Source organism: Glycine max, chromosome 18, assembly GCF_000004515.6.
Source record: "Glycine max cultivar Williams 82 chromosome 18, Glycine_max_v4.0, whole genome shotgun sequence".
Classification (NCBI taxonomy): Eukaryota; Viridiplantae; Streptophyta; class Magnoliopsida; order Fabales; family Fabaceae; genus Glycine; species Glycine max.
The window spans coordinates 22188242-22201730 of NC_038254.2; the positions used below are offsets into that span (position 1 = coordinate 22188242).

The following is a 13489-nucleotide window of genomic DNA, read 5'->3' on the forward strand; positions in this document are numbered from 1 at the left end:
ACGAGCTCGAGCAGGTAGCACAGCTACATAGCATATCGTCTCCGACAAAGATAGTGCCATTGAAATCCCACTTGGTCCGAGCTCCGGCGTTGCTTCTTATTCCGTCTGTAGTCACCACCGACAAAGCTGAGGCCACATTTAGGTAATGTTCATTTCCATTGCTTATATTGCTTCATTCATTCATTCACATACTGTTCTCATCTCCGCCACACATTGTCATGAAGCTGAGCCCCATTAAAGGTAACGTTTATAACATTGTAGTTTTTTAATGTTTCTATGCACAGTTGAAAGCTTTTTGTTGTTGTCTTCTTTAATTTTTGTGCTTGTTACTTTGGTTATTGTTCGACAATATGATTTTAGGACCTAGGTCTAGTTTGAACACTTAATTGTTCTTCCTTTAGCTTGCCTCCATAAGGGTTGCCCGAGTGTGGAACAAGACACTGAGTCACACACACACACACACACAACCACATAGACACACTGATAGATGACAAGCAATTATAGGATTTGAGGCCTAGAACCTCCAGAACAGAGCAAGGAAAGGAAAGAGATTTTGTATTATTGTCTATGTATTCAATTACATCCCTCACAAATTTATAGATATTCTGATACAATGGTGGATGAAATGTCTTAACAGATTTTGGCAGCTAGTGCCTTGGAGGAAAGATAAATTGCAAAACGGATTGCTAATTGGAGACAATATCTAACAACCGTGATAATTGGGATATTCTGCTTCTAGAAATTCAGTGCTAGCTCATCCTTACTTCATTGTGTAGTCCTTCAGGTACTGAGGTTTGTACATTTCCCTTTTTTGAGCTTCTTCTTTCTTCCTTGTTTGGTTCTTTTTCATGCTCTATTTTTGCTACCTCTTCTGCAATACATAAACTAAAATATTAGTCATAATAACTGAGACATATTAAAACTCATAATGTATTAATCCAAGAGCTAATTTTAATACTATGCTAAAACTAATGTAATGTAATTAAATTTCCATTCACTGAAAGAGAAAGCAATCTTATATGGCAATATCATCCAACAAAAAGAATAAAAATAATCTTATACCATACAACTAGCCTCCTATTAATACACAACTAGACAATCAATTAAAAATTGAGTTCCTATTAGACACCAAATAGCTGGTTATAAAACTTATCTGGATTCTCTTCACGCTGATTATGAATGTCCAAAGCAACCTTTGCATCACAACCAATTCATAAAGCCAAATATTTGTTAGATCCAGAACTAATCAAAATGATGCAAGAGATGTGTGTTTGGGAAGCATAAAATAAGAGAAATAATTGTTTTTTAAAATAAATAAATAAAACCTCTTGAGAAATTGCTAAAAAAACCAAAAAATAGAGCTAATGTCAACTAAAACAAGCTAATCTAAACACACACAGTCATAGCTTCACAATTAGCAAATGGTACAATCTAACAAAATGCAAGTGGTATACAACTAATGTTTACAATTAAAGGCAGACAAAGAATAGGAACTTAATATAATTCAAGTAAATCTATGAGAGTAGAGACAAATTTGCTCTAGAATTGAATACCCAAATTCATATATGTTAATCCTCACTTCAACTATCCAACACAATGTGAGTAGAATCAGACTTGACAGGAAAAAATCAATATAGCCAGGCTTTCAATTTGCTTCAACCAAATTGACACTCAAACCAGAGTAGTAGACCATGCTCCAAACTCCTAAAGACATATTTCTCTCCATCCATAACCCACCCAACCCCCTTATCCAAAACACAAAGAAACTAGCTCCCTATCAAAGTGTAACAAGTTGACTTTCCAAATGCTTTAAGCCTACAAATTTTAATATAATTAACAGTAACAATGAGAGAGGTGTATTCACATACCAAGATAATTGTTCATTTTCACTTTGTTAGTTGCATTTGTTGCTTTCCTTGTGGATTACTAATTGTTACCTTTCAACTTAATATAATTGTGTGTGTGTGACTGCGTGTCCATGTGCACACATGTGGTTATGTGTATTTTGTTCCTTTGACTATATGTGTGTGTGATAAAGTAAAAAAGAGGGTTCTATAAGCCTGTAACCTTGAGAAGCAGCCGCAAGAGCTTGTAAAAGAATTTTGTTATCACCATTCAAACCCGCTAGTCCTCTCTTAATCAAACTTATTATTAAACATAAATAGTCTTCATGACTTAGTATAATCAGAAGTAAAACTAGATGTTTATTATAATCACCTATTTTAATTTCTTCAATTCATTTAGTTGCAATGAAAGTTATAATGATTGTAATCTGGATCTTCATGCATTGATCTGAACTTTAGTATCGATGTGGACTGAAGAGCATTATAAGGTTCAAGTCTGCTTATTAAACTTGCCTATTGTAGCATGGGTTTTCAGTGAAGACATCAAAATCACAAGAAACTTAATTGGAAATTAGGGAATTAAGCAAATCATGAAAAAATTGCTTTTGTAACCAGTTATGACTTTTGTGATGAATAGGTTTAAGTGCAATAGTGTAGTAGTTCCAACATGTATCGCTTATTGTCTTATGATAGTGTGCTCAATATCTCAGGTTTGTACAGAGGTGAGACCTGCCACAGACGAAGAACTTCCATCTCCATATATTGAAGAATTTCGGTGATTCTTTGAATTTTTTGTGATTGAAATATTTTATCTAATAATATGATGTTCCTTTACCAAAGTGAGCTTCACACTCTATTCAGGGGTTGAACATACTACTTCATGTTAACTTTCATTGACTTTATTTCTTTTTTCAAATAATTTTATCTCAAATACTTAAGTACTGTATTATTCCTCAACTTTTAACTGTCTAAAGTCGTTTACATTAGATTGAATGTGGAAATTTCTTCTTCAATGTTAATTCAAATCCTTTTAATTGTTGTTGTGTACTAGATTTGTGGTTTTGATGGAGATATTTTGATTGAGAATACATACTATATTTTTGTTAGGAAGCAGACTCATAACTTGAACATCCCACTTCTAAATGTTTCTTGTAATGTATAGTTTGCATAAACTAGGACTTAGTATAATAAAAAATAAAACATTCACAAAGGGATCATTATACTCCTCGAAGAAGAGATCTGAATCATCAGTGAAGTGAAGGTGTGAAACCTTAACTTCCTTTAAACCAACTTGGATACCTTTATGAGCTCTCCACCACAGTTACAGAATTACAAATATAGAAAACATTCCCCTTCCCTAACTCCTTATTTTCTAATTTTCCTAAATCATAATATACTTTTGTTGTTATACATAATCATAGAAAAAGTAGCAGGAAATCCACCTTCTATACATTTAGCATCAAAATCTTTTCTATCAAGATCCTTTTCCAAGAACCCTACTCAAAGCCCAATTTCTTCTATTTGTTACATCTTCTGCTACCTGATTTGCAAATAGAGTGACATCTAGACTTTGTCTACCTACTCTAAAAGCATTCTGATTTTTTAATCTTTGGAAGAATTTGAGTCAAAATGATAACAGGAAAGGATGAAGAAAAATAAAAGGAAAACAAAGGCAAAGAGGCAATCTAGTGATCTGTGTACTCATTTATTTCCATGTGAAACTTTTTATGCATCAGCAAGAATAGCCTCTATTTGCAGGATATTTCTATCTCTATCTGCCTTCACTGTTCATTAGTTGAGAAAAAACTTCGGTAGCACTTATGTCTGAATAAACATTACCATTATCTCCCTCTCTTATTACGTTACTAGAAGGACTCCCAGGAATTATTGTAGTTGTCACATTCACTGTTTCCTGAGCATTGCTATCATCATATGGCTCTCCTTCTTGTTCACTTTCTTGGAGCTGAAGTGCATATTCCAAATTCCACAATACAGCACCCATTGTTGGCCTATCAACACCATATTTAGCCAGACGTTTTTCTGTTGTTTCACCAAACTTCTTCAAAGAGCTTTGCTTTATCTTCCCAACAAGATAGGGATCAATAATATGCTCCAGCATGCCCTTTTTCTGCCATTCAAGCGCCTATTCGGCTAAGTTCACCTATTCCCTATCAAGTTGTGGATCAATAGCAGGTCCGGCACAAAGAACCTCAAAAAGCACCACCCCAAATGAGTAAACATCTGACTTATCTGTAAGCTGCTGCCTTCGAAAATACTCCAGATCAAGATAACCAAAACTACCTTTCACACCAGTGCTCACATGGATTTCATTGAGACAAGGTCCAGATCTTGAAAGACCAAAATCTACAACCTTGGCCACATAGTTTTCATCGAGAAAAATATTGGTTGATTTGATGTCACAGTGGATGATTCCTTGCACGAAACCAGTGTGTAGATAGTGGAGACCTCTAGCTGCACCAATGCATATCTCAAGCCACTACTTCCAAGACAAAGGTGCTTGTCCTGCTGAGCCATATAGATGCTTTTTGAGTGGACCTTTTTCCATATACTCATAGACAAGTATCATTTCTGAGTTTTCTTCACAATATCCAACTAGTGAAACAAGATGGCGATGGAAAATTTTGGAAAAGATTGTTATTTCGGTTTGGAATTCTAGAAGCCCTTGTCTGGATCCAGGCATGCCTCTCTTGACTGCAACCTTCACGTTGTCTTTGAGCCCTTTGTAAACCATACCAAACCCACCAGACCCTATAATTAGACTTCTATCAAAATTGTTTGTTGCTGATTGTATATCGGCAAAAGGGATTGTCAAGCCAAAATAACCATAAGAACCAAGAGAGGCAAAAGTTGTCCCTTCAGACATTCTACTAAGTGAACTCCCTCCGAACACACATAAAAGCGTCCATTCTACACTTTCCATTGTTCTTTGCGTTTTCTTCTTCTTCCTGCATTTGAGAGAAAGCAGCAAAGCAGCTATAACAAAAAGCAAAACAACAATTCCTCCAACAACTGAACTCACCAACACCCACAACCTCTTCTTCCTAGGAACAACATGTGAGTCCACAACATTCACTAGCTTTAAGAAAAACCTCAACATCAACTTGGTTGTTGGACAACAGTCCTAGAGCAAAACCTCATGTCATAGCCCCAAATAAAACTGATGCCCAATAGATGCTTATCATTTGCTATTATAATTTGAACCTTCTAATTGTTTAACATTTTGTCCATTTGTTATAAATATTGGTTCTTTTATGATTGGTTGTAGGAAATTGTATTGCAAACAAGGAATTTTTGGCGATTTTGTGGTAATAACCTGTTGCTCTACTCCCTCCCATCATCGCATATCTAGGATTCTTACACGTATCTTTCCAGGTACGTATGTCATACTTATGGTCATAAGCTACTAAACAGTTATACCAATATGTAAGTTGTTAAATATTAATTTGTAGTGCATGCTGAGAGAGCCTTAGTTTCCCGTTCAAGATTCAAAAAAAGGATTAATACAGACAGTTTGGATTAATCACTTTATTGGATCTTGAATTGTCCGTTTGGATAGTTTGGGAGCATCTATTTTTTTTTACTTCATTCACAGTTACATGTTACATGCGTTTTGGTGAATTTGATTAAGTTTCGGTTGACTGCATATGGCTTTGTTCTCCAGGTGCATACTTGAACATGGTCAACCGAGATGACCTATTACATTTTGTGCACTTGGAGACCAATGCGAAATGCTGCCAAAATTTAACCAAATTTACTATATCATACTTAACTTGTACATAAGAATGAGTAAAAAAATAGAGTTCTTGAATGGGATAGGACCACACCTTTGAATGACAAAAAAAAGATATTGGCATGCATTGAGTATGACGTAGCTAGTATTATAGAACAACGACCATGGATCAAAGTTGGATTACAACACCTCGCATAAGCGAAGCGTATGAAAACAGGATTGAAGAGTTTTTGGCATTTGCCGAACTAAATGCACCAGCTTCAGATGCAAAGTATTTTTGCCCTTGTGTTAAATGTGTCAACGGGAGGCGTCAGTCCTTGAATGACATTAGATCGCATCTGATATGTGATGGGTTTAGTCCTACTTACACAAAATGGATATGACATGATGAATTGCATGCTCATACAACAACATCTCAACCTGAGCCGGTTCAGGTAGAAAGCAGAGATTGAATGGAAGACATGATACATGATCTAGGGCAAGAGGGCTTTCGGGATTTTCATGCACATATTTATGATGATTTCAAAATAGATGCGCAGAAGCCATTGTATGCTGGATGCAAAAGCTTCAGTAGGTTATCAGCTATGCTTGCTTTGGTTAACTTGAAGGCCAGATTTGGGTGGAGTGACAAAAGATTCACTAAGTTGGTTTTGTTATTGAAAAATATGCTTCCGGAAGATAACAACTTACCCAAGAGTTACTATGAGACAAAGAAGATATTATGTCCCATTGACATGGTGATGCAATCCTACCCCGCAAGGGCATTGGATAGAAGACTCCAAGAAGATTGAGCCAGAGATGCAAGAGAAGGCCATAGGGTTCTCATGAGCCTTAGGGTAGATTTCGAGCTCATGGGCTAAGTATGAGCCCACTTATCTTAGTACATATTAGATTAAGGTTTCATTATTTTTTGGCCTTGTATTTAGGGCTCCATAATGTAGGTAAGGTACCCTAGAAATGTAGGATTTTTCAATCCTTGTATTTTAGGGCACCTAGACTAGTTTTTGTATTAGGGGTAGTTTTGTAATTTCACATGCATTAAGTGAATATTTGATGTGTGTGTTGGAAAATAAATTTAATTGAATTGAGAGAAGCCCAATCCAATTAAATTTTAGAGGGGGAGGTGAGCATTTGCTTGCTACACCCCATTGCCACATCATATAGTCACACTTTGTGCATGTGCTTCATGCTTTACATGCCTCATGCCACCTAAGCATACTTAGTGGAGAATCTTGGACTTGATCTTGAATTTAGTAGGCTGAACCATAGCTAAAATTCACTAATCATAATTAGTGAAATTTTGGCTCCAAAGTTTGGCTCCACAAATTCAATTTCAAATTCAAGTGAAATTTGAATAGAAATTCAAATTTCCCTCCAATTTTGTGTGACACTTAGGCTATAAATAGAGGCCTTGTGTGTGCATTTTTTTCAACTTTGATCATTTTAATATTAAACTTCAGATTTCAGAGCTCATTTAGAGCGCAAAATTTCATGCTCTTCTCTCCCTCTCCCTTCATTCATCTCCTTCTTCCTTCAAGCTCTTATCCATGGCCTCCTATGGTGGTGAGCTTCTTCTAGACTCATCTTCTCCTTGAAGTGGCGTCTCCTCTGTGGCGTCCCTAAATTAATGACTGGTTTAATAGTAATAATTTAAATAACAAAAACCATGGTAATTTTTTTTTCTTCTTTTTCTTTTTCATTTCTTTCTCTTTTCACCATAACTAGGTTTAGAAGGAAAATCCTCACTATAAAGTCCTGAATGACCAGTTCACAACTCTATTCGGAGTCATTTCTTTCTTACCGCTCATAATTCTCTAAATTATTTTGCTCTTTCAAAGGAAGAATATACCAGTCATTACTTTAGGTCGTCACGTGAAAATAAAAGGATAAAATACAGTCGATAAACTCTTTTACAAATAAAGTTGCTAATGCTTTCTTTTCAAATAACAAGATTGAATCATAAATGCATTCGTCATTTAAAGCTGTCCAAAATATGGGAGTTTTACAAAATATATAGTGTCATCCAGAGCAAAGGTGTCCATAGTGGTGGCTTCAGCCACATGTATACAATCATCAAATTCCTATACATCAGGTCTACCCATACAAAAACAAAAGAGTAAACCTAACAGTCAGTCCTAGATACACCCACCCTCAAAAAGTATATAAACTAGTCCATGGAACTGTCCACTATGATGAAGAGCCTCCACTGATCGCCATCTCCCCCGGGCCACTATCCTCCGTAGAATCTGCCTCTGATGTCGACATGACTTCCTCGGGAGAATCCACCTCAAGAAGTGGATCCTCATCGCCCAATAGAAAGTCAAGAGCATCCATAGCAGGCTCAGGAGGTAGCTCCTCAAGATCCTCAAAATCGGCACCTCGTGTTGCCTTCGAGGGTCTCCCAAGCTCCCTCTAGGCACTCCATCTCTACTCGATCACGGATTAGCAGCGCCGCCATCACGATCTACAAGGAAGAAAAGAAAGGGGTAGACTCTTTCACAAGAATCTAACTGCGCTGCACACAATTTGTCTCATAACTACTGCATGCAAGAAAAAGGGGTATTTTAAGGCTTTCCATCTCTGGTAATCGATTACACAACCTTGGTAATCGATTACCAGAGGCTAAACTTGAATTACACAGCCTCAGGATATGAAATATGCAAAAATGCACTGTGTAATCGATTACACATGCCTGGTAATCGATTACCAGTGACCCATTCCTCTGTGTAATCGATTACACAGGCTGAAAATCGATTACCAGAGGCCTCCACAATGTTCCAATCCCCTTTCTAAGCCTGGTAATCGATTACACCCCCTTGGTAATCGATTACCAGAAGCCCTCATGGCTTCCTGACCTCGTTTTCAAGCCTGGTAATCGATTACACCCCGTGGTAATCGATTACCAGAGACCATCTTAGCCTCCTGTCTTCATTTTTAAGCCTTGTAATCGATTACCCACCCTTGGTAATCGATTTCCAGAGACCATATCTCACATATCAATCAAGTTTCACAGCTGGCCAGCCACCACAAGCCTCCTTGCTTTGTGGTCTTTGTTCCTTTTATCTGTTGACTGCCAGGAGCTCGCCTGATTAGGTACATCACAGGTTCTCACTGACCGACTATGCCCAGGTTGGGTCGGGATTGGTCAAGCTTGGTTTTGGGCAATAGCACCCCACCTGACGTCCCCAAGGTCTCCTGACCCCCGCGACATATCTCCAGGTACCACTCTGTGGTCAACAATAAAAGCAGGAAGTTTCACCCTTCAACACTTCCTCATCTCAAGCCTGTAGGATTATGGGGTACCCATCACATGTGGTACTAGGTGGCGGTCGGGCGATGGTGCACAACAAGTTTTCCACATCCACAAAGCGCGCATAAACCCACCATCCCCTGTTGCCCACCTCCAACTGAGCTCACGTACTCCCACGTAGCCCATATCCTCGTTTCTCTCAACACCGGGTCCCCATCAATCCTCCCAAGCTTCCACAACATCCAAGAAAAACAACATTCAAACAGCACAAGCTATCACAGCCAAGCAAAACAGAGCAAAGGCAGACAACTCTGCCAAAACACCAACCAAATCACAGCTTTTCTCACTTAAAGACCCCAGTAACAATTCCCTCGTTCCGGTTCATCAACCGTTGGATCGACTCGAAAATTTTACTGGAAGTCTCTAGTACTTAAGCCTACATTGTGACCGTTGGGATCTACTAGCAAACATCCAGAACTCATTCTGTACTACTCTTCCCACAGTCAACCACACACAAGCGTTTTTCTGCACATAGCCAAAATTCTGCTGCACCCATTTTGACAGCAAAATTCTGCATAAGTGCAGATTTCGAAAATCACACTTCCTCTCATCCAATCTTGCCCAAATCAATTCCTACAAGTCCCAAATCATGTATCAATCATGTCTAACCCAAAGTCAAGCTTCAAAACACATCAACACAGAATCTAGGTGTCCGAAACCCCTCAATTCAATGGGTTTTCTAGGTTTGAAAAGTGAAATTTAGAATGAGGTAAATTTGAAGCAAACTCTCACCTCACACCAGTCCATAACATCAATTTAGACTTGTTCAAACTGGATTTACACCTAAAATCTCACCGAATCAAAATTTGACTCTTCAACACCCAAATTTGCCCTAGAAATGGCTCTTGGTTCACTTTGGTCATTTGTTGTTCTCTCTAGCACAGTCCAAGCTTTCTCATAAGTCCTAAATGACATTTCAAGCTAGGATTAACTCACTTTAACCTCCATTTACCACAGAATTCAGACTTAACCTTCCAACTCTCAAAGCCTCACTCTTTTTCCACTCATAACATCACATTCTCACTTTCTAACCCTAAGTTAACTCTACCCTTCACCTCTAACAGTTTTCAATAAGAAATCTCAGCATATAAACATCACAAACATCATCACAAAAACCCTAAAACAAAATGGGTATGTCTAACTCATCCAAACATGGCAATTTCAACAAACTTTCAACAAGAGTCTTCACAAATAACCATCATGAAGCAGAAAACTAACAAAACTACCCATCATATCTCCCAAAACCCCATACCCACGAAAATCAAAGGAGAAAGAAGTCCACCCAAACCTGAATTTTCGAAGTCCCACTCGTAGCCACACACTTCACGACCCCGAAAATGCCCTCCTTTCGCGATTTGGAGCAGAAATGATGGCCAAAGGTTGGAGCTTTGTGTGGAGCTTCAATGGAGAATGAAGAAGACGAAAATGGCAACGTGAGGGAGAGAGAGAGCTGTCTGAAAAAGTGTGGGGGCTGAGTGAAGAGAGAGAAAAGCTTTTTGGTTTTAAATAAAGGGTTTTCTCTTTTTCTATTATTTTATTCAAGCTCTGCCACATGTCCCTATTTGAGTGGAGCAAAAGGGCCCACTTTCCCTTTTTACTATGACCCACACTCAACCACAAAAGTGAGAAAAATCTGACCTTTGAAACGCTAAAATCCTACCTCGGTTTGCGTGCTGTTTCTCTGGTTCCAGTTCCTCGCGTTTCTCTGCGTCCGTCGGGGCCAGTTTTCGAAAGCAAGCAATATATATATCAAAACGCTCAGAATAAAACCCCGAGCGTGGTTCAGAGGTTGGTTTCGTTAAATTTTAAGTCGCACGAAAAATGATGATTTTTAAACTAATTAATTAGGAATTAACCCATAACCTCCCAGTTATGGATTTCTCTTCCTTAATTAGTCTAACCGGCACATCTTGCCCCCACTATTCCTACTTCTACCAAGAACATATAGACATATACACTGAATAATACTTATATATATATAATCATTCAAAATACATCGTTTTTTCAAAAATTCCAGGTAGAAATTTCCAGGATGTTACATCCTCTCTCTCTTCTTTTCTCCATTCCACTGCCATTCATATTCCAAGAAGCAAAGGAATCCATTGATGAAGAAGATCCTAGGCCTACAAGCTCCAATGGAGCTTACATCATGTGGAATACCGAAGAATCCATGCATGTCCGAATGACTACATTCTGTACAGAAATGAGTTTGCGGAAATGCAATTCTGCCCCACGTGTGGAGTTTCACGTTACAAGGCTAACGATGGGTAATGCAATGAAGGTTCAAGCACCACTAGTATTCGTATAGGAAAGGTTTGTTGGTATTTTCCAATAATACATAGGTTTAAGCGATTGTTTGTTAGTGCCCAGGATTCAAAAAACTTAAGGTGGCATGTAGATGAAAGAAGAATCGTTGGGCTGATCAGACATCCCGCAGATTGTACACAATGGAAGACATTTGATTGCTTGTATCCAACTTTTGCACAGGAGCCTAGAAACCTAAGGCTTGCGCTAGCTTCAGATGGAATGAATCCTTTTGGTAACTTGACCACCAATCATAGTTCGTGACAACCTTCCTCCGTGGTTGTGCATGAAACAAAAATACATGTTATTGTCTATGATGATAGCTGGTCCAAAACAACCTGGAAATGATATTGACGCTTATCTGGCTCCTTTGATTGAAGACCTGATAACATTGTGGGTAGATGGCGTTGAAGTGTATGATGCAAATGAAAAACAATCATTCAACTTACATGCTATGCTCTTTTGTACTCTTAACGATTTTCCCGCTTATGGTAATTTGAGCGGATATAGTGTGAAAGGACACCACGCATGTCCTATTTGTGAAAAAAAATACTTGTTACATCCAACTAACCCATGGGAAGAAGACGGTCTATACAAGGCACAGAAGATTTTTAAGCCATAATCACCTATATCGGCGTTTGAAGAAAGCATTTAATGGAGATAATGAGATTGAAAATGCGCCTGAACCATTACGTGGACATGATGTTTATGATCGGGTCAGAGACATAGTAACTACCTTTAGTAAGACAAAAAAAAGGACTTGTCTGCGATGAACATTTGGAAGAAGAAGTCGATATTCTTTGATCTCCCATATTGGTGCAATCTAGATGTTCGGCATTGTTTGGATGCTATGCATGTGGAGAAAAATGTGTGTGATAGTTTTATTGGCATCCTTCTTAACATTGAGGGCAAGACAAATGATGGTGTGAAATCTCATTTGGTTGAGTTGGGTATACGACAACAACTACATCCAGTTTTACGTGGAAATTGAACATATTTGCCCCCAGCATGTTACACAATGTCAACAACAGAGAAAAAAAGTTTTTGTCATTGTCTACTAAATGTGAAAGTTCCCCAAGGACTCTTCAAATATCAAGATCCTTGTGTCAATTAAGGAATTGAAATTGATTGGGCTGAAATCCCATGATTGCCACGTACTAATGCAACAACTTTTACCAGTGGTCATTGAAGATATTTGGGAGCTTGATTACGGTCAATTTAGAGTTCTTGTGTTCAATTGTCAATGGGTTAATGCAAATAGCAGGGTACGCAGAGACAAAATGGGCTTTACTTTAGTTGACCTCGAAAAGGGTGGTTACAATGACGACCCACTCATAATGGCAGTGCAAGCTAGAAAAGTGTTTTATGTCCAAGATCCGTCTGACCCGACATGGTCAATGGTTGTACAAGGAAGAAAATTTGAAATGACTGACTATAGTGATGGTGCAACATTTGATGTGACTTACATGCCACCTGTCAATCAACAACTACCCATGATCTCAGCCACCGATCAGGATGATGTTGAACATGCTTCTAGAAATGATCATCATGAAGGGTTATAGGAGAATAATGAAACTTAAATGCTTTTGATTTTTCTGGTAATGCATAACACCTATTGCATAATAGTAATACATTTATGTTTTTCAATATGATACAATTGTCATTTAACATTTGACTTTTTTGTGCAAATTAAAAATGTCATACATTGTGCATAACCAAGGTTTATGTTACTCTTGCTGACTGTTGGGCTCAATTTTTTTGTTTCAGTTGTATCCACTGAATGACAACACCCCCATCGTCACCTACACAGCCAAAGATTCCTTCCAATGGCACATCTAGGAAAAGTAGACAATCCACTCGACTCAGAAGGTTGACTGCAAGAAGCATGGATCAGCCAAGACCAACAGTTAACGTCAATCCAGCCACTGGATAGGATCAGGACCTCATAATGAAAAGTCTCATAGTTATCTTGGAGTTGTAGCACGAGACAAGATACCGATTTGCACTCCAGTTGGAATGATGTACCAGAAACGCTAAAGAACATGATATAGGGTGACATTTTGGTAAGTCCATTTTCTTGCTCATATAATATTTGTTACAAACATTGATATGTTAGTACATGTTATTTTTACACAAATGTTTTGTAGGCGAAATTTGACATCCCCGAGGGTGATAATGCTAAAAAAAGGTCATGTCAACAGTGGCAACGCGATGGAGGCAATTTAAGTCCTCGCTGACAACAAAATATGTCTATGGTAACAGTGACCGGCAACCAAAAGA

At 38.1% G+C, this 13489-nt stretch overlaps 1 pseudogene; it reads right to left on the reverse strand.

Annotated features, from left to right (window-relative positions):
• Window positions 1-3615: 3615 nt before the first annotated feature.
• On the reverse strand, window positions 3616-4962 carry LOC121173934 (probable receptor-like protein kinase At5g24010; annotated as a pseudogene).
• Between the last annotated feature and the right edge of the window lie 8527 nt (window positions 4963-13489).